Below are 21,690 nucleotides of genomic sequence, written 5' to 3' on the forward strand. Positions count from 1 at the left end.
TTTATTTTTTAAAAATGACCAGATTCCCTCTGTTACATCCATCTAAGACTCACTCTTGATGCTTGTCTTGGTCATGTGATCCATTTATCTGTCCGCACACTAAAGGCCAGTCTGTGAAAATATTTTCTGACATTAAACTGGTCCGTGGCCTAAAAAAGGTTGGGGACCACTGCTCTAACCATCCGAGCCATCCAGCCAAGCCGTAAATTTTTGATTTTTAAAAAATCAGTTTTCAACATTATGAGACTAGAGGACAAGTCTGTTGAGGATGAATAAATTAAATTGATATCTCCATGTTTTTTTTTGTTTGTTTGTTGTTTCATTCAAGCTCTATTGGACCCCTTTCACTGAGCTCTTCACTTTCCCCAGGCTGCAGTCTGATGGTGGCTCTGGTGGGCTGTAGTACCTGCTGCTGCCCACCCTCCAGCTCTGTGCAGCGGCCTGAGGGAAGGAGGGAGGGTGTGCAGAAGGAAGGAGCTGGAGACAGATCGTCTGCCCTCCTCCTCACCCTGGGGGGAGCTGACGCATGGGCTGCCAGTCCAGCTGCCTCACTAATCCAGGGCACGGGGGGCAGCCCCTCACAACCAGTCCTTTGCCAACTATGTGGTGACATTTGTGCATTGACCAGCCAGCTAGCTGCCCAGCTCTGAGGGCCATCAGTGGTGGCCACCCTGGGCCCCTGAGCAGCCCCATTCTTCAGCCTCAGAGCTCTTGGGCCACCTCCCCTTGCTCAAATCTAGCTCTTCCACGTCACTGCAAATGTCCTTCTCCATCTGGCCTTTCTTCGTGAAGCTGTGGGCCATGCAGAGGATGAGGTAAGGCCAGCACACGTGCAGCAGCACCAGAAGTGAGTTGAAGAAGTACTGGGCAAAGAAGGGCTTCCAACTGGTGATGGGTGGCCTCCTGGTGTGTGATCTAGAGGGTCTGCTGGGAAGAGCACCGGGCGAGGGGAGAAGGCCAAGGAGGGCATGGTGAAGAGGTGCACACTCGCTGCTGGTGTGCAGTGGACCGTTGTGCAGGCCTCCAGCAGGCAGGCTGGGAGTGGTGCAGCGCAGCCCCAGGGAGCAGTGTGCAGCAGGTACGCGCAGGAGAAGGCACTGGTCACGAGGCGGTACACCATCTGTCCTTGAAATCCTTGTTTCTGATGTCCAACAACAATGTGACCTGCAGGGAGATGTGGAAACTCAGTTTGAGGCGGTACCAACAGTACAGAGGTGGCTGGTGGGGCTGGTTGGGTAACTGTCCCAGCACACTGCTGGCCTCCACTGGTGGTGGACTGAGAGGCCACCAGAGAGGAAGCACAGATAGAAACCAGCCTCTCTCTGGCCTCACAGAACTTCTTGGTTATGTAGGGCTGGTCCTGCTCCCAGCATCTCTAGAACCAGCACTGGGTCTGCTCCAGCGTGGGGCCATGCGGTATGGCCAGCACTGGGTCTGTTCCAGCGTGGGGCCATGCGGTATGGCCAGCACTGGGTCTGCTCCAGCGTGGGGCCATGCGGTATGGCCAGCACAGTCCTCTGAGGCTCCTCGGATCTCCATCATTCCATGGGGAAATGTTTTGCCAGTGTGGAGCTGGGTTTCACTGGGCTGCTGGCCTGATCCTGCATACCCAGCCACCAGCTCAGGAGCAGGGGAGCCAGTGTGTCCCGGGGGGGGGGGGGTGCAGACCAGGCCATCTCAGTCCTCTGGTCAGCCCATGAGTTTTTAGGCTGGAGCCAGAACCTGTCTGCTATAGCCAACTTGTTCAAAACTGGACCACCACCTGGGGGTGCTGGTAGCCAGGTGCACCAGGGGCGCTGGGGGTCACGCAGGCCAGTGAAAGCAACGTGCTGCCTAGCGAGGTCACCAGATCCCGCGTTTCATGGGTTTTACTAGTAAACCAAAAGGAAACTGTTAAAAGAAAAGTCCATTTATCATAATTCATGGAAATAAAAAGATCATGGTAGAAATTTGGGCTATTTAAGAAATTGAAATTAAAAAAAAAGATTTTTCTTGACTCTGGCATGATATGTTTATCATAAAGGTAATTATGCCTATAATTATCCTTTTATGTAGCTTGGAGAGCAGGTTTGAGAATACATAGGGTGTCCTTGCCTTCAGGGTGCTTATAGTGTAATAAAATAGGTGACAAGTTGACCATTATTTTATATATTTGTTACTGGCATTTGGCGGGTTGAATGATAAAAGTTATAGTTATTACAGCATTTCCCCCTCTTTAAAATTGATAATGTTAAAAGAATTCATAATATTGAGAAATGGACGATAAAAAATAAAGCTTTCTTGGGAAAAAAAGGAAGTAGTATGTGAAACTGATTGTGGGGAGGGCAAGTCAGCTGGAATTAGGGTGAGAGAAAAAGGGAGAGACTTTCACCCTGATTTTCAGGCCAGACCTGTTTATTTAAGTTGCTGCTCCTCCCTCCCTGAATTCCTTCTCATAATTTTAATGATTGCTGAATACGTTGTACTTAGTACCAAGTCAAAAAAAGCTGTGTAAACATCTGTGCACATTTGTGAAAGCCCTCCTGGGGACTGGTGAACAGATGTTGATGCTCAGCAGTGGGGTTCTTTCTAACACAGCTGGCACTCTTTCTCTAGTGTGTATTAGAGCGGTATCTCCTCGGTAAAGTACTTTCTTCATCACTGCTGCACATACTCTTCAGCTGGTCACCAAGATCAACACAGTTTTTATTTCAGTGTCTTAACACTTAATAAAGTAACAAGTGGTTTTGACATGGCTTCTGTTGTTTTTGATGTTTCTAATCTCCAGATGAGTCTAGAACTGGGAAATTTTCTCCTATTTTTGCACATGGAACTTAAATTGCCTTAGCCACAAACTATGAATAGTATAGCAAGACTGCTTATCAAAGTAGGCATTTTTCTGAGAATAATTTTGGGCTTAAAAAAAGCTTTGGAGTGCTCTAACAGGTTGGGAGAGGCTGGAGTTTACAGATAATAGCTGCCATTCATTGATCCCTTACTATGTGCCAGGCAGTGTGCATAAATATTCATGTTTAATTTATTTTTTTTTGTATTTTTCCAAAGTGAGAAGGGGGTGGAGGCAGACAGACAGACTCCGCATGTGCCTAACCTGGATTCACCCAGCATGCCCACCAGGGGACGATTCTCGGCCCCTCTTGGGTGTTGCTCCACTGCAGCCAGAGCCATTCTAGCGCCTGAGGCAGAGGCCATGGAGCCATCCTCAGTGCCCGGGGCCAACTTTGCTCCAGTGGAGCCTTGGCTTCGGGAGAGGAAGAGAGGGATAGAAAGGATAGGGGGAAGGGTGGAGAAGCAGTTGGGTGCTTCTCCTGTGTGCCCTGGTTGGGAATCAAACCCAGGACTTCCACATGCCGGGTCGACGCTCTACCACTGAGCCAACCGGCCAGGACTCATGTTTAATTCTTACAGCAGTCCTTTGAGTATATTGTTATTTTCATTTTACAAATGGAGAAAAAAAACAAGTCATGAAGTAGCTAATTACTTTGCCCCAAGTCATGTGACCAGGATGTGGCCAAGCTGGTCTTCAGACCCAGGCTACCCATATGCTTACGTCAGAGACCAATTTGGGAGACGATTAGATGACTGGAGTTGATATTGGGACTTTTTCTCTTTGTACCGCCTCAGTTTTTCTGTCATTGGCTCCCTGTTTTACTCTAGAGAAACACAAGTCCAACGTACTTTGGCCAGTGCCTCCCAAGTTTTCCACTGAAGTGCCCCTGAGGACAGGAGCTTGCCCAGGAGAAATCTGAGAGCACATCAAAAGTAGCTCACTGCAAGCATAAAACTCTTCCCAAGTTTTATGTTGAATAGATTAAAAATCACTTTCCATTGTAGAAAATTGACACTCCAGAAAGATGTCATTTTTATGTCCACCCATGAACCTCCACAGCATGCCTCAGTTTGAGACACAAGTCTATAGGATTTTGTAGTGATGTCATGACCAAATGTGGAGCTTAGATAATTTGCTGTGTTGGTAGAGTGGCGATCAGATGGCGAGGAGGTTACTGACGTAGTTTAGGTGGACAAGGCATTAGGGGTGGACAACTGAGGACTAGGGGTGGCGGGGCAGGGGAAAATTTAATAAAGATTTGGGCCAAATGAGGGAATAGATTTGATGACTGAATATGGGGAGCTCTGTCCTCCTGTTTCTCAGATAGTTGACTGTCTTCTTGGTTTCTGCCGTTGGTTTTTCTTCTTGCTCCAGTCCCGTAACCGTGGGAGTGTCTTCAGTCCTTGATCCACTTACTCAGGGTCTCCTCCTCTGGAGTGGGCTTTGCCCCATTGTGTTGATGGTTTCGGCCATCCTTTCTGTAACCGAATGATTCCTAAACTGGCTGTGAGTGGTTCCACTCTGTGCCAGTTCATTTCATCTGAGCCCTTTTGCTGAAGCAGGTGTGTGGTTGCTCAGTGGGCTCTCCTGGATGTTTGAATGTTTTAGAGTTGGCAGGTTTGATTCCAGCTGCTCTTTACTCTAAATCCAGTGCTAACATTTGTAGGTGGTAGACAGATTGGTAGGAAGAGAACATTTCCACACCCACTGTGGGTTAGACTCGGATCCCTCTCTCACTAGCCATGGATTCAGAACTCACTGGGAGGTGGGGGCACATTGGCTGGAGCAGCATAAAGTGGCACTCCTTTGTTTGGCTCCTTGGTTCCCCATGAGGCGTGCAGCTTCCTTCGATAATGTCAGGATTACACGTGGTTCCAGTAGAACAGGAACTCTCTGTGTATTTCTTTTTAAGGGAATGTTCATAAACAGCCTGTGCTCCTGGTTTTTCCACTGAATGTAGCTTCCTCAAGGCCCACAGCCTGACTGTGAGAAGAAGGGGTGACGTCCTGGACAGTCTGTTTCCCCAGTTCTCTTTTGTGTTTAGTCCATGTTTATGCCTCATTTACTGAATCATACATGCCAGTGATTATGAATGTGGAATGTAAAATTAAGCACACTTTTTTTTTTTTTAAATCAAGTGATAAGCAAGGAGGCAGAGAGACAGACTCCCGCATGTGCCCGGCCAGGATCCACCTGGCAACCCCCATCTGGGACTGCTGCTCTGTTGCTTGGCAACTGAGCTATTTTAGCGTCTGAGACAAGGCTATGGAGCCATTCTCAGTGCCCAGGGTCCACTTGCTCATTTGAGCCATGGCTGCAGGAGGGGATGAGAAAGAGAGAGAGAGAGAGAGAGAGAGAGAGAGAGAGAGAGAAGAGGAGGGGAAGGGGTGGAGAAGTATATGGTCATTTTTTCTGTGTGCCCTGACTGGAAATTGAACCCAGGACTTCCACACGCCAGCACGATGCTCTATCGCTGAGCCAACTGGCCAGGGCCTAAGCAGTACTTTTTATTAACCACTTTATTGACCTGTGGTGGCGCAGTGGATAAAGCGTCTACCTGGAAATGCTGAGGTCGCTGGTTTGAAACCCTGGGCTTGCCTGGTCAAGGCACATATGGGAGTTGATGCTTCCAGCTCCTCCTCCCCTTCTCTCTCTCTGTCTCTTCTCTCTCTCTCTCTCTGTCTCTCCCTCTCCTCTCTAAAATGAATAAAAAAAAGTTCCAATATTAACCACTTTATTGAGGTACGATTGATATGTGGAAGGCTGTACCTGTGTAATGTATACAACTTAATGAGTTTGGAGATAAGCACAGGCGTGCCTCACTTTGTAGTGTCTCACTTTTCTGTGCTATAGGGCTGTTGCATGTTTTATGAACTGACAGCAAGACCCTCCACTACCAAAAACAAAACAAACAAAAACCCACCTGCTTTATTGGGGTGGTCAGGAACCAAACCCACAATATCTGCAAGGTATGCTTGAATAGACCCAAGAAACCACGATCTATGCCGTACACCTACCAAAAGGTTCTTTTCGCCCTCTTTATTGTTGAGATTATTTTGTGGAAAGAATATTCAACATGAGTTCTATCTTCTTAGCACAATTTTAAGTACACAGCACAGTATAGTTGACTGCAGGCACCGTGCTGTACTGTAGATCTCAAGGACTGATTCATTTTGTATCACCGAAACTTTGTAGCTTTGTCTAGTATGCCCCATTTCTTTCTCCAGTGCCTGGCCACCATTCTCCTCTCTGCTTCTGTGGGTTTGACTATTTTAGATTCATTGTATAAGTGTTATCATGTAATATATATGTGGTTTATTCCACTTAGTATAATGTCCTCTGTTTTTTTTTGTGTTGTTACAAATGGATTTCCTTCATTTTAAGGCTGAATAGTCTAAACATTTTTGGATTCAAATTCCAGCTGTGCTCATTGATGGTCCTATGAACTTAAGTCTTTTGAATTTCATCTCTGTGCCTCAATTTTCTTGTCTGAAATGGGCTGATTGTACCTATCTCAGATGATGGTGATGAGAATTAAATCAGGTAATTAATACTAGAACGTACTAATACAGTGTCGGGCACAAATGGTAGTTGATATTTATTACTAATTAACAAAGTTGTTAAATACTCTGAAGAGCTGATTTTTTTCCATCTCGGCTATCTGGTCAGTAACCAGATGCTGTCATTTCTTTTCAGTGTCGCTTGGTGTCCTTCCTTTCTGTATTGCTGCTTCTACACCTGAGGCAGATGTTCGTGCTCCCCATCTAAGATGCAGTCGGCGTTTAGCTGACTGGCCTTTGCGATTCCCCTTCATTCAGTACAAAAGTGATCTTCCTTTCTAGAAATGGTCATTGATTCTTTGTCTTTACAACACTGAGACTAAATGACTCTTACCTGGCTTACAAAGCTTATCCTGATTAGTCCCAAAGATGGTAACTTTCTATTATTTTTTACTCTCTATTCATAGGAATGTGTTCTAAACCATGCATTTTCCTTGTCTTGCCTGAATTGTCACCCTGGTTTGCTCCTGCAGGCACGTGCCTGTTTGTCTCTTGTGGGACAGTGTGACCCTACCACGGGGAGGTTGCAGTGTGACTTCCATCTGGTCTGTGCTTTGCCGGGTCTGAGGTGATTAGAGCCTTGCTGGTCACACCCTCAGTGTGACTGCACCCTAGCCTGCCTGGAGAGATGTGGATTTGAAGAAGGTTCATCAGCCCTGGTGAAAGGTGTGCACTATGCATCCCGATATTACTTCTTTATATCTTATGCCTAAAACAGTCAACTGGACAGTTTTGTTTATTTTTGTCCTCTTAGTTTAAAGGGTCTTAGTTGCTAAACTGAATCTCTCATTGGTTAACAAAAAATCCACAGTGCATAAGCCTGCATTTCCCTCATTTTCGTTACCCTGGGTGCGGCCCTGGTCAGGCCTTGTTGTGGGGGGCACAGTGGGGGGGTCACTGACCTTCCTAAGCTTTTGGTCTGTTCATGTGAACCCCAGTCACCCAGTCACATGTTCTCCTTACAGTTGCCCCCTCCGCCCCCGCCCCCAGTATCACTTCCTGAGGTTTCAGTACTCATAAACTGTAGTCTGAAAATATTAAATGGACATGTCCAGAAATGAACAATTCATGAGTTTTCGATTGTACATCATTCAGAGTAGCAGGATGAAGTTGCACGTTTTCCTGTTCTGTTCTGTCTAGGCCTTGAATCACCCCTCTCCAGTGTCTCCGCTGTGTGCGTCCCTGCCCATAGGTATGTGTGTGTAGGAAAAACAGAATCTGTAAGGTTTGGTGGTATCCAGTGTCAGGTGTCCTCTGGGCATCTTGGAGTGCATCCCTGGCAGATGAGGGGACCACTGTAGTCATTCTAAGGGATCATTTAGCCAGTGTAGACTTGCATTTTTTTGGATTTAATGGTGGGGACATTTTAGGACTAGGAAATTGAGAGGAGGAAGAATTAATACAAGTGTCTTTAAGGGAATTTTGCCCTTATTCTTATGTCCTTGATGCCCATATGGTTATAAATCAAGTGGTTTTCAACTGCCAATCTGAAAATATATAGATCCTCCAGAAATTTCATGCTGGTCCGTGCAAGAGTTCACCACTCTGATGTTGTATGAAGATTATAGACCTAGTGATCTTAGTCAAAATCACCTATGCTCAGGGTGATTTCTGCATTAGTGGTTCTCGAAATACTCCTATTTTCACAGGTCCCCAAGTGCAAAAAGGTTGAAAACAACTGGTGTAAATGTGTGGATTTCTTAAAGAACATGCTGTGCCTTTCTATAGTGAGCAAACAACTATCCCTAAAGACTTAATTAAGAGGTTTACTTCCTCTCAATTAGCCACTATTCAGCGATTGTCTCTGCTGGTGGCTGGCTTTTGAGGACAGAGTTGTAAAGGCAGTGGGAATAATGATTGGGAGTGGGAGAGAAGACATTGGCTTTAATCAGAATTGTCTTCAGTCGCTTCTGCCTTCTGGAACCTTCCTCTTAGCTTCCTTAGGTGATACTGAGGCTAGTGACCTCTCCTAGTGGAGAATTTACCCATATACAGTTAAGGCCCACTCTATAGATGAATTTCTGGATTCAAGCCAGAGTTTATATCTCCTAATTAGGCCACTCTGTTTCAAGAAATATGTTAGAAGTCCAAATAGAAATAGGCTGTTTAGTGAAAACGTTAGATTCGCCCTGTTCACCCTGGAGTTATTCAGGTAAGTGATGTCAGATACGTTCTGTGTGGTATTTTCATTAGGTGAGAGATTTGGATCCCTACCCCCCCCCTTGAAAAATTTGGGTGACATTTCAGAAATACTGAATAGTAAAGAAAACAAACACCTAATGACCTTCACCCCAAATTAATATGTTATTCACATTTTGGCATATTTGTTTCAGACTTTTTTTTAGTTAGTGAAATAAACCACTGTAGATAAAGTTGAAATATATTTTGTTTCCCTTCCCAATTCTGTTTCCCTTTCTTCCCTTCATGCCATAGCTAGTATGAATTTGTGTGTGTTTCCTTCAAGCTTTTTATTTACAGTGGTCCCTCATCTATCACTCTGGTTAGGTTCCAGAACCCTCCGTGATAGGTGAAAATCCAGGAAGTAGCGACCTTACATATATATTGTAAGACTTTATAAACCATCTCCACACTCTTATAAACCTTTCCCACACTGTTATTAACCTTTCCTACACTTTTTTTGCTTATTATATCACAAAAATAATTAAAATAATAAATATATAAAGATGCCTATATACCACAAAATCCTGCGATATATCGAAAAATCTGCGATACAGAATTAGATACATACAATTTAAAAATCTGTGATACAGTGAGACTGCGAAAAGTGAACTGTGATACGGTGAGGGACGACTGTACTTATTTACTGACCTGGGACCAGGTCATTAGGCTGTGCACTGTGTCACCATCAGTCAAGCTTAACTGTGCTTTTGTATATGTTATGTCCAAAAATTTAAGAACATATACAGTATTAAATGATTATTAACATAAATGATATACTTCATGTTTCATTCTGTTGCTTCTTAAAAATTGTTTTGGCAGTATCTAGCCATGTAGATACAGACTAGATGACATTTCCAATCATCATATTTTGTATTATCTGCAGATGTAATGTAATTTCACCATTGGCTTCCTGACCTTTAATAAAAATTCCTATTTGTTTACATACCTTAAATTGATTAGAATTTTAGAAATTGATACTGTTAAGTTGAAAGCCTAATTTTGGCTAAATTTCTATATGTATTTTAGCAGGCAGTCTCAATATTTTGTGTTCCAAGAAAGGCTACAAAACAGCTGTAGTGGGTGAAATGGTTTGCAAGGGATGTGAATAGGTGGCATAGAGTTTCTGAACTGAGAGGCAGAAGTTCTGTTGCTACTTTGGAAATGTGTTATTGTGTGGGGAAGTGTTATGTTATTACAATTTTTTTTTTTGCAACAGTTGTTAGTTTTCTATATTAAAGCAATGTCTCGTTTGGTTTAGAAATATATATAAATGTATAATTAGTGCTCAGTATTAATCCAGCTCTGTTCTAATCAGGCTTTGGTCTCGGGGCTCTCACTGTCTGTTGGACATTTTCATTTGGAGGTCTCATCTTGACCTCAGAGATCTACAGTGGGAAAACAGGTCCACTTTTTAATTAACCCAATTTCTGTTTATGGTACCACTGGTCTTTTCATATCTAAGATTAGGAACTGTGAGTTCTATTTGAATCCCAACAGTCTCTTTAACTTTTCACATTTATACCTGCTTTCCTCTCTTAGCATTCTCTGCTGCACTAATCCCTTGTACTCTAATCTCATTGCTGTCATTTTAATCAAAATATACTTAGCCCCTCACCCAGGCTTTACTGTACTTGCTGCTTTGGTGGATATGCAGCCTTCAATTTACCTGGTATCCTGTTACCAGGTTTTAAAACATGACTTGTATTACAGTTCTTTTGAAGAGGGCTTCTTCCTTGAGGTCTTCTAAGGGGTCTGAAGTTGCTATGTTCCGGCCCCAGTTCTATCACTTACCAACTGTCTGTAAGACCTTGAGTAAGTTGTAAATATTTCTAAGACTCAGTGTTCTCACATGTAAACTATAGGCAGTAATAAAAGTATGTTTTTAGGTTTTAGGGTTGTAATAGGCTTTATTTATTTATTTATTTATTTATTTATTTATTTATTTATTTGACAGAGACAGAGTCAGAGAGAGGGACAGATAGGGACAGACAGGAAGGGAGAGAGATGCGAAGCATCAGTTCTTTCTTGTGGCACCTTAGTTGTTCATTGATTGCTTTCTCATATGTCCTTTGACCAGGGGGCAGTTGTGGGGCGGGGCAGGGTGGTGGCTACAGCAGAGCAAGTGACCCCTTGCTCAAGCCAGCACTTGAGCTTCAAGCCAGCGACAGATCTAAATATATCGGATTTGGTTCCAGAATACCACCATGAAGTGAGTCCTAATCTTGCTGAGAGAGTACTGTGGGTGGCACAGACAAGTGTTAGGGCTGTTGTTCTAATCATATCATGCCTTAATCCCTTTACTCAGATCTCATTGTTCTTTATATTATGCCACTCTATAAATAATTCAGCATTCACCTTTTAAAAATATAAACCTGTTGTATAATCAGATCAGCCTCTTTGGCTTTTTGTTTTACTCCTCTCCCCGCAAAGCAAACCTGTGCATGCATGTAGACATGCCCTGTGAGTACACACCTCCTCTCAGGCAGGCACTTCTCTGGGTTTTCATATACATTGTCTTCCTTTTTTATTTTCTACCCATCCTTTAAAAAACCCCAGCACAAAAGCTGCTTTTCCTGTTTTGTTTTTTGGCAACAGTAGCTCACAGTAATAGCTTAATTGGTTTATCTCTATATAATTCCATCTTGTTTGTTAGCAGCTATTTCCTTATCGCAGTTACAAGTCCCTTCTGGGCTGGGCCTCTGTTTTGAACTCTGGTTGGTAGCCCAGCCAATGCTGAGTACTCAGTAATGACTCCGTAAAGCTTGCTACTTGGTGATGTTCATGCTGGGCTAAAAGTCATGTGATAGTCTTTTTGGTCAGGAATACTTAATACACACATATATGGCTTTGATTGTTTGTACAGGAATGGGAATCAAAATCCTTGAGTTCTGAAAAATGCAATGCTTTCAGTGTTCTGGTGGATAGGGACTTCTTGTCGTGTGTTTACACTTTGCACTCTAGATGTCATTTGTCTCAAAGTAGACTGAAGACTTAATCCCATTGCTTTCATCCTTTCTAAATGTTTATTCCTAAGCATTAGGATAGATGTGGGTGAGTGAACAGGAATGTGAGGGTGGGTAGAATTTTTGTAGTTCATTTCAGAGCTTATTGAGCTTATAAGAGGGGCTCTGCTGAGTAATTGCTTATAGATGTTTCCAAATACCTTGTAACTGTACCAGTAAAGAGGTCACCTAAGAAGTCTTGGCAAAATACATTGACCTGAATGCTTTTAATCTTTCTCAGGCTGTGTGCCTTTTCTAGATAGAATTCTTTTGTAGTTGTACCAGAGACACAGAAAAGACTTCTTGATTAATTTAGGGCATGTTGATTTGCCAGTCTCTTGGAGACTATTCCAGATTCCTTTTGAACTGTTAATACCAGATACTTTTGTGTATGGTATAAAATGACATGTTGGGTTGTTCCATTTGGTTGATACTAAAATCATTATTTTTCATAAGATATAGTAATAGATGAGTAAGATTTATTAAGTATGTTAAATTAAAATAATAATTAAAGTAAAATGAAGTAAATATATCAAATTACAAAAATGAAACTACTCCAGCATCTCCAGGCATCAGCACCCATTTATCATTTCCCTCTTCTCTTTCTTTATAGAAAATATTTATATGTTTTTAAAAGTAAGAGGCATGTAAAATTAAAATGCAAGCAGATCTTTATGAAAATTTCATTAATGAAAAGAAGAAATCTAGTTGATTGAGTCATTTACCTATATCTGATGTTTATTCATCAGCAGGTGTTATGGAAATGAAATTATTTTCTAGAAGTTATGTCTGTTCAGCCTTTAAATGGTTGTAAATAATAATTTTTATAAATATATCACCTCTTTTCCTTATTTGAGGATCTAGCCATAGCTTACACTTCTGTTCATTATTTTATAGACATATATGTATATAAATATATATATCTAATATATTACAGATATAAATGAAACTTGAAAAAGTAAAGTGCATAAAGAAAAGTACTCATGTAAGTATATAGTTTGATGAATTTTCAGAAATTGACACACCTGGTAAATAGCACCTCTTAGAGTTATTTTACAGATACTTTTCCTTGGCGTGTGTAAGAAGCATTGATGTAAATCATGAATCTAAGATGCATATTAGGTTGGCTGAAGATGGATGTCTGGTTATTCCTACCTCAGGTGTTGCAGGAAAGTGACACCCAAATGGAGGATAATAGACGCTCAGACAACTTAATAGAGGAAGAGGAATACACTGTATTAGTAGCTGGTGGAGCATGTGGGGCTAGTAGCACCAAAGCACGAGCTCCCCGAAGTTAGGTTTCTTACGTCTTACATGCCTTTCACAGGGTCCATGCAAGGGGCCTGTGATTCCTGTGTCTGAGGTCCTATGTGCACCTCATGACTCAAGGTGGGATGGGGGAGTTTTGGGAGGGCAGCAAGGTGGAAGGGGTTTCTGGATCCCTCGTCCTATCTATTTACAGATCCTGTTTATCTTGTGAGTACTGTAAAAATCTCCAGGGGATCAGTTAATGATCTATAGGATGTGGATATTCTTTAATTGTCTGGGCCAGTCATTCCTGCAGGCCCCTTCTCCTGCATTCTCCTGGTTTCTCCCCTCTCCCAGGTTTATTTCTTACTTACATGCTCAAGGTCCAGCTGTATGGACCAGATGTTAGAGTCTTCATCAGCATTAGTCTGCCTACTTTTTGGAGGAGAATCTTGACTCCATCTCCTTTAGCTTCTCCTGAACTGAGGTGAGCTGGCTTTTTATTCAGGCTGTATTGTTGTTATACTCTTTAGCTTTCTAGAAGAATCTTAGCCCTGCCCTTAGACTTCCAGTTAAAGTAGATGGATTTGTATTTGTCTAGCAGCTTTGAACAGGTGCTCTCCAGATGTGTTCCAGAAAGGACAAACAGGTATTCCCTGCATTAGTATTTGTCAGTCTTGTTTGAAAGAAGCAATATTTAGGAAGGAGTGCTTCAATGATATGTAGATCATACATTATACTAGATATTTTAAAATACACTCCTGGATCAGGTTAGATTAGCAAAAGTACAGTATCCGTATGTCATATTTTATCAACTCACCAACAGACCTTTTTTTCAAAATTGATTGATTAGAGAGAGAGAGAGGGAAGCATTTCTTTGTTCCCACTTAGTTGTGCACTCATTAGTTGCTTCCTGTATATACCTTGACCAGGGATCAAACCCACAATCTTGATGTTTCTAGAGGACGCTTTAACCTATTCAGCTAACCAGCCAGGGCCCCAACAGACTTTCATTGAAATGTTCGTTGGTGTGATATGAGTGGCACTGTGATGGACAACACTCAGGAAATCCCGTAGAGGTGATACAGATTATCTGGCCCCATCACGTCATATTTTTCCTACTCAAAGCAAATGGGTTTCAGAGTGACTTACCTGTCCTTAAGTGAAATATTCTGCAGGTTTTCCTGCTCCTTCCAAAAAGATAGGCAGTTTAGCTGCAGAGAGAAAAAGGCACAATGCAAATCTTGCTTAAATCTTTTTTGCTTAGAAAACTTAATTTTGAGTTCTTTTGTGTCCTTTTGAGTTATTTATGTACATGAAAAATCTTTACTTTTTTAAATTAACTTGATGTTTTTAGAGCAGTTTTAGGTTCACAGCAATATTGAGGGAAAGGGGCAGGGATTTCCCATGTACCCCATACATTCCTCTCATGTGGATAACCTCCCTTCATTAGCAACATCCCCCAACCAAAGAGGTACTGCATTTCTTACAATTGATGAACTTACATTGACACATTATTATCACCCAAAATTAATAGTTTCATTAGGGTTCACTCTTGATGTTGTGTATTCTATGGGTTTGGACAAGTGTATAATAACAAGTATCTATCATTATGGTATCACACAGAGTATTTTCACTGTCTTAAAAATCCTCTGCATTTTACCTATTCATCCCTACCTCCCAATCTTTGGCTAAGTACTCATCTTTTTATTGTCTCCATAGTTTTCTTTTCCAGAATGTCACATAGTGGGAATCATATAGTATGTCGCTTTTCAGATTAGCTTCTTTTGCTTAGTATATGCATTTAAGTGTCCTATGTATTGTTTCATAGCTTGATAGCTCTTTTTTTTAAGCTCTGAATAATATTTTCTTGTCTGGATGTCCCATAGTTTATCCATTCTCCTACTGAAGAACTTCTTGAGTTCTTCCAGGTTGGAGCATTTATGAATAAAGATACTGTAAACATTCTTGTACAGGTTTTTGTGTGGACATAGTTTTCAGTTCCTTTGGGTAAATACCAACAAGCATAATTACTGATCGTTTGTTAAGAATGGTTAGTTTTGTAAGAAACAGCCACACTGTCTTCCGATGTGGCTGTACCGTTTTGCATTCTCGCCAGCAAGTGAATGAGAATTCCTGTTGCTCCACGTCCTTCAGCATTTGGCTTATTCTGTCAGTACTGAACTTGGGCCATTTGTAAGAGTGTGTAGTAGTATCTCATCTTATTTAATTTGCATTTCTCTATAACATATGCTATGGGGTATATTTGCATATGGTTATTTAGCATCTGTATATCTTCCTTGGTGGAGTGTCTGTTCAGATCTTTGTCTATTTTTAAATTTGGTGGTTTGCTTCTTAGTGTTCAGTTTAAGACCTTTTTTGGTATGTTTTCTATAGCAATCCTTTATCAGATTTGTCTTTTGCAAATATTCTCTCCTAGTGTGGGATTTGTCTTCTCATTCTGTTGACATTTGATATTGTCTTTTGTAGAGCAGAAGTTTTCAATTTTAATGAAGTCCAGTTTATCAATTATTTCTTTCATGAATCGTGACTTTGGTGATTTATCTAAGAAGTCATTGCCGTACCTGAGATCATCTAGTTTTCCTCCTGTGTTATCTTCTAGGGGTTTTACAGTTTTGCATTTTACATTTAGGTCTGTGATCCATTTTGGGAAAGTTTGGTTAGTATAATTCTGTAAAACATGTAAACATAACCAGTTGTATGTAGTTCGTGACAGGGTAAAGCAGTTCTATCTTTAATTACTATGAGTCTGTTTCTGCTGATCCTGCCAGATATTTAGCTTATGATTGTATTAAATGCCCAAAAAGCAGGTGGTTGGGGCCAGTCCCACAAGAGGTTATCAGTGTCCTTTAATGGCACTAGGGGAAAAGTAACCTGCACTTATTTCAAGGACCATGGTCTTCAAAACAGCTCCTGAAACCCATCAAAACAGCAGGCCCCACAGGACATCTGGTAATATCTGATAAGGTCCAAATCAGCAGGTTCCTCAAAGATGTTTTTAACTTGCCATCATGATATTTTTATACATCTTATACAATAAATACTTCACTTTCATTTTCTGCAGAACAGGTAAGACGAAACAGTATGGGAGGATATTGAGGTTCTACGGACAGAACTGTGAAGTAGGCACACAAACCCCACCTGCCTCCAGCCCTGGAAGGAAGATGTAGGTTGCTGTCCTTACCGTTTCCTTTCTTTCTTTTTTTGTTCTTCAAATTAACTTAATGATTCTTAAACATTACTTAAAGTCTCTGAACTGCTGGACACCTGCATGTTGTGACTATAGCCATGCAGATGATTTTGGCATTGGAGGAAAACCACTGACTTGGTAAACAGAAGTGTGGTCATTGATTCACTCGGCTGAGATTTGCATCAACTTCATACTTTCGTACTTGTGGTCTTCACACCCCTCAAGGATTAGTTTAAATAACTGCTTTCTCCTCCACTGGCCATCTTAGAGTCCAGTGGCATCCGCCAACCTGGAAAGGCTGTAACGGGTCTCAGGTCACTGAGATTCTGCAGACCTGAGGCCTCGAGGAGTGTGAGACGTTCTGTGGCCATATTGTTGTTACTTGGAGAACCAATAGAACCGTTACTAGAGTCCACATTCCTTTACTCCAGATCACGTCTCTTTCATTCTCATATCCCATCGTCTTTGAATACTCCAACCTTATGCATTCTATGTCAACCAAAATTAAAAGTTCAGTGATCTGATTTTGTGTAATTTGAAGCACTAATTAATTTTATGTTTAAAATAGTCAAACTTTGAAGACTAATTTCTCTGAATGACTAAAGATTTTATGTTGGTGGTGCTTTATAAATGATGATGGATTAACTTCTTTGCTTAATGGTCATAGTTCTGTGGTATCACTGTGAAAGATGTGGGACATATGGCTACCCAGGTTGGGCTCAAGTAAGTTAGACTCTTGGGAATTTCATTTAAAATAGACCATACTATATTGAGTATTTACTGTGGTCAGGCTCTGTCTGGGCATCGAGGACATGGCATTGAACAACCCTATGTACTATTACCTGCTCCCATGGCGCTTACTTGTGAGGGAGGGGCAGCTCCTAATTTGTTCTTTTTCATTCCTATTGCTAGAGCAATGGTGTTAGAACAGCAGGGAAGTTTTCTTTCCTTCTGTCAGAGCATCTCGATCAGTCAGGTGAACAAGTATTATAAAAATGAAGTATTTATGTAATCACAGATTCCAGGAATCCAGCAGTACAGAGGAAATTGTCTTGACCTGTAGACAGTATATGCTGTAAGCTCAACAGGAGCTTTAGACTATGGACACTGAACCTCTCAGAATATCATTTTCTTTATCTATCTATGAATTAGGACTACTAATAGCTGGGGAATATCCCAGGAAGTTGCTAAGGTCAAGTGACTAGCCTTGCATATAAGAGATGTTCAATAAATGGTTGCTGCTGTTATTGTTGCTTTCTTCTTATTATGTATGTAGTTGAGGAAATAAAGATCAGAATGTGCTTTGATTTTCTTAGTCTTTTCCCCATTACAGTAGCATGATTCTTAGCCTTTTTTTTTCTTATGGCACAAATTAAGTTCATAGGGATAATAACATGCTTCCAGGAATATATCTGACACTAGCTGAAATTCCACCTCTCAGGGAAGTAGACTGAGGGTAGATAAATCGAGAGTGACATCATTGTTGGGAGGTTTATGCCCAGGAGTTAAAATCTTTGGCTCTTTGGCTAAGCTCCTTAACCCATCTCTGCCTAAATATTCCTTCTATAAAGTAGCGATGAAAATATATTAAATCTGTTTGATGGTTATTATGGGCATTGATTGAGTTTTTATTGATAAGGTGCTTAGAATAGTTTTTTGATAGGAATACTATTATTGACATTTCTATTTGTTATTTGTTGAGGAACTGTTGATTCTGTTTCATAAATGAATAAATCACAAGCTTCAATAGTTTTTTATAACAAATATTAGTATCTTTTTTTTTTGTATCAAGTGAGAGGCAGGTAGGTGGAGAGATAGACTCTCACATGCACCCCGACCAGGATCCACCTGGCAACCCCTGTCTGGGCCCATTTGGGATTGCTACTCTGTTGCTCAGCAACTGAGCTATTTTAGCTCCTGAGGTGAGGCCATGGAGCCATCTTCAGCACCCAGGCCAACTTGCTCATTTGACCCATGGGTACGGGAGGGGGAGGGAGAGAGAGAGAGAGAGAGAGAGAGAGAGAGAGAGAGAGGAGAGGGAGAGAGAAAGAGTGGGATGGAGAAGCAGATGGGCACTTATCCTGTATGCCCTGACTGGGAATCGAACCCAGACTTTCACATGTCGGGCCAGTGCTCTACCACTGAGCCAACTGGCCAGGGCCTAATATCATCTTTTTAACATCTTTTTTTTTTCAATTACAGTTGACATACAATATTATATTAGATTCAGCTGCACAAAATAGTGATTAGACATTTATATAACTTACGTAGTGATCACCTTGATAAATCTAGTACCATACATAGTTATTACAATATTATTGACTATATTCCCTATGCTGTACTTGACATCCCTGTGACTAGTCTGTAACTGCCAGTTTGTATTTCTTAATCCCTTCCCCTTTTCTACCTGTTCTCCAACTCTCTTTCATCTGGGAGCCATCAAAATGTTCTGGTGGCCCTTGCTGGTTGGCTGAGTGGATAGAGCGTCTGCCTGGCCTGCGAACATCCCGGGTTTGGTTCCTGGTCAGGGCACACAAGAGAAGCAACCATTGGCTTCTCTTCTCCATCTTCTCCCCCTTTTCTTTTTCTTCCCCTCTCGCAGCCAGAGGTTCAGTTTGTCCAAGCATTGGCCCCAGGTGCTGAGGATGGCTCAGGTGTTTTGAGCATTGGCCCCAGATGGGGGTTTCCAGGTAGATCCCTTTTATGGTGCATGCGGGAGTCTCTCTCTCTATCTCCCCTCCTCTCATTTAAAAATTAGTGTCCTTGGTATCTGTGCTGTTATGTTCATTTTTTTTTGTTTCTCAGTTTCCACATATAAGCGAAGTCATATGATGTCTGTCTTTCACAGACTGACTTATTTCACTTTGCATAATATTTTCCAGGTCCATCTGTGTTCTGGTAGTTGGCAAAATTTTATTATTTTTTATGGCTGAGAGTTACTTCATTTTGTGCCACTTCTTTATCCATTCCTCTATTGATGGACACTTAGGTTGTTTCCACATCTTGGCTATTGTAAATAATGCTGTTATGAACATATGGATGCATATGTCTTTTCGAATTAGTATTTTGGGTTTCTTCAGATAAATACCCAAAAATTGAATTGCTGGGTCATTCGTTGTCTCTTGTTAAAGCCTTTGTTTTAAAATCTATTTTGTCTGGTATAAGTATTGCTACCCCAGTTTTTTAAATTTAAACTGCTTTTTCTTTAAATTTATTGATTTTAGAGAGGAAGAGAGAGAGAGAGAGAGAGAGAGAGAGAGAGAGAGAGAAATATTGGTTTGTTGTTTCACTTATTGATGCATTCACTGGTTGATTTTGTATGTGCCCTGACCAGGGATGAAACTGCAACATTTGAGGAGATCAAGTGCGTTCAGTGTGGTATGGCCATAGGCTGGACCTAGGACCTTTGACTATTGGGTCAGTGTTCTAACCAACTGAGATATCTGGTTAGGCCCAGCTTTTCTTTTTCTTCCTCTTTTCTCATCTTGTCTCATCTTTTCTCCCTCCCTCCCTTCATCCCTTTCTCTTTTTTTTATTGATGTTTCCATTTTCAGTCTCTGTGTGTCTTTCGATCTGAGTGAGTCTCATGTAGGCAGCATATGTAAAGGTCTTGTTTCCTTATCCATTTAGTCACCCTATATGTCTTTTGGTTGAAGTATTTAATCCATTTACATTTAAAGTATTAATTGATAAATATGTAGTTATTACCATGTGCTTATTTATTTTTCTGATTTGTTTTCTTTTACAATCCCTTTAATGTTTATTGTAATACTGGTTTGGTGGTGATGAATTCCTTTAGCTTTTTCTTGCCTGGGAAGATCTTTATCTGACTTTCGATTCCAAATGACAGCTTTGTTGGGTAGCGTAGTTTTTATGGAGGTCCTTGCTTTTTTGTCACTTTGAATATTTCATGTTTAATCTCTATAGCCTGCAGATTTTCAGTTGAGAAATCAGCAGACAGTCTTATGGGAGCTCCCTTGTAGAAAACTAACTGCTTTTCTATTGTTGCTTTAAATTTCTCTCTTTGTCTTTAACTTTTGACATTTTCATTATCATGCATCTTGGTGTGGGCCTCTTTGGGTTCATCTTGTATGAGTCTCTCTGTGCTTCCTGGACTTGTATGTCTATTTTATTTTCCAGATTAGGGAAGTTTTCTGTTATTTTTTCACATGAGTTTTCAATTCCTTGCTCTTTTCTCCTTCTGGCACCCCCATGATGCGAATGTCGGTATGCCTGAAGTTGTCCCAGAGGCTCTTTATACTTTCCTCATTTTTCTTGATTCTTTTTGCTGTTCTAATTGGGTATTTTCTGCTTCCTTATTTTCAAAATCTCTGATTTTATCCTGTGTTTCATCTACTCCACTGTTGTTTTTCTCTGAAATATTTTTCATTTTAATTACTGTATTCTTCATTTCTGACTGATTATTTTTTATGTTTTCTATCTGTTTTTTTTTTTCCTTTTTCTATCTCTTTGTTGAAGTTCTCACTGAGATCATTGAACATCCTTATAACCAGTATTTCAAACTTGGTAGCTGGTAGATTTCTTGTCTTCATTTAGTTTAGTTATTTTTCTGGATTTTTTTTTCCATTTGGGACATGTTTCTTTGTCTTTCTATTTTGGCCACTTCCTTGCATTTGTTTCTGTGTGTTAGGTAGAGCCGCTACATCTCATGGTCTTGATAGAGTGACCTTATATAGTAGGTGTCCTGTGGGCCCCAGTGGTATATTCTTCCTGGTCACCTGAGCCAGGTGCCCCAGGTGTGTTTCTTGTGTGGGTTGTGTGCCCTCATGTTGTAGCTGAATCTTGATTGCCGTTGTCATGTCACTGAGAGGGATTGACTCTTCAGGCTGATTGGTTGTGAGAACTGGCAGTGACGTGGGGGAGCTAGTGTGCAAGGGTAGATAGACCCTGTGGAGTAGGATTAGCTTTGGCAGGACACAGCTAAGGACACTTCTGAGGAATCTTCCCTATGGATGTGTTGTTGTGGAGGTGGTTGGGTGGTCCTCTGGTGAGGTCTGAAGCTGGCCACTGGATGTATTGGTTGTTGGGGCATCTTAGGAGGGGCTCTAATGCTGGCCAAGTTCAGCTGCTGCTTGTGCCCTGACCAGGGCAACCTGGTACTGGGTAAAAAGTGATCTGCAGATGGTTGCTGCTTGTGCTGGGCTTGGGGCCATTTAGCAAGAGATATGGGGCACATTGAGGTCAGATCCTTGTTGTTTGGGATTTGTGAACGTTTGAGAGATTTTAGGAAAATCTGCATCATGAGCCAAGACAGACCATTTGTGTGAAAAAGGCATTGGAGGTGGCTTGGGTGGGCCACATGCTAGTTGGGGCAGTAGCTCAGAGAATCGGTGGGGGGTTGATAGTTTAGCTGGGTTGATGGAGGCTCAGATGTGTTGCCCACCTGTGCTTTGCTGGCTGGGTTGGGGAGATCCCAACAAAGGAACAATGTTTCTTCCAGCACTTCTGCCTGAGAGAAAGCTGTTTCTCTAGTTAATTTTTTTGGGAGGCTGAATGTTTTAAAATCATAACTATATGGGGTGATAATTAAAGGTGATGAAAATGTTTAAGGAAGTCCTGATGGTTATAGGAAAAGAAAGTCCTTACTCTTGAGCAAAAGCTAGATGTAATTAAGGTGGGTTTGCTTGTTACTGTTGTTAT

At 41.4% G+C, this 21,690-nt stretch overlaps 1 protein-coding gene and 1 pseudogene across 3 annotated transcripts in view; one reads left to right on the forward strand and one right to left on the reverse strand.

The window, feature by feature from the left end:
* The window catches only part of MPP7 (MAGUK p55 scaffold protein 7), a 314,869-nt gene that overhangs the window by 18,339 nt on the left and 274,840 nt on the right, over nucleotides 1–21,690 (forward strand). The gene's annotated exons all lie outside the window — the stretch shown is intronic.
* Nucleotides 737–1,676, reverse strand: LOC136406549 (ceramide synthase 4-like; annotated as a pseudogene).

Source organism: Saccopteryx leptura, chromosome 5 (genome assembly GCF_036850995.1).
Source record: "Saccopteryx leptura isolate mSacLep1 chromosome 5, mSacLep1_pri_phased_curated, whole genome shotgun sequence".
Classification (NCBI taxonomy): Eukaryota; Metazoa; Chordata; class Mammalia; order Chiroptera; family Emballonuridae; genus Saccopteryx; species Saccopteryx leptura.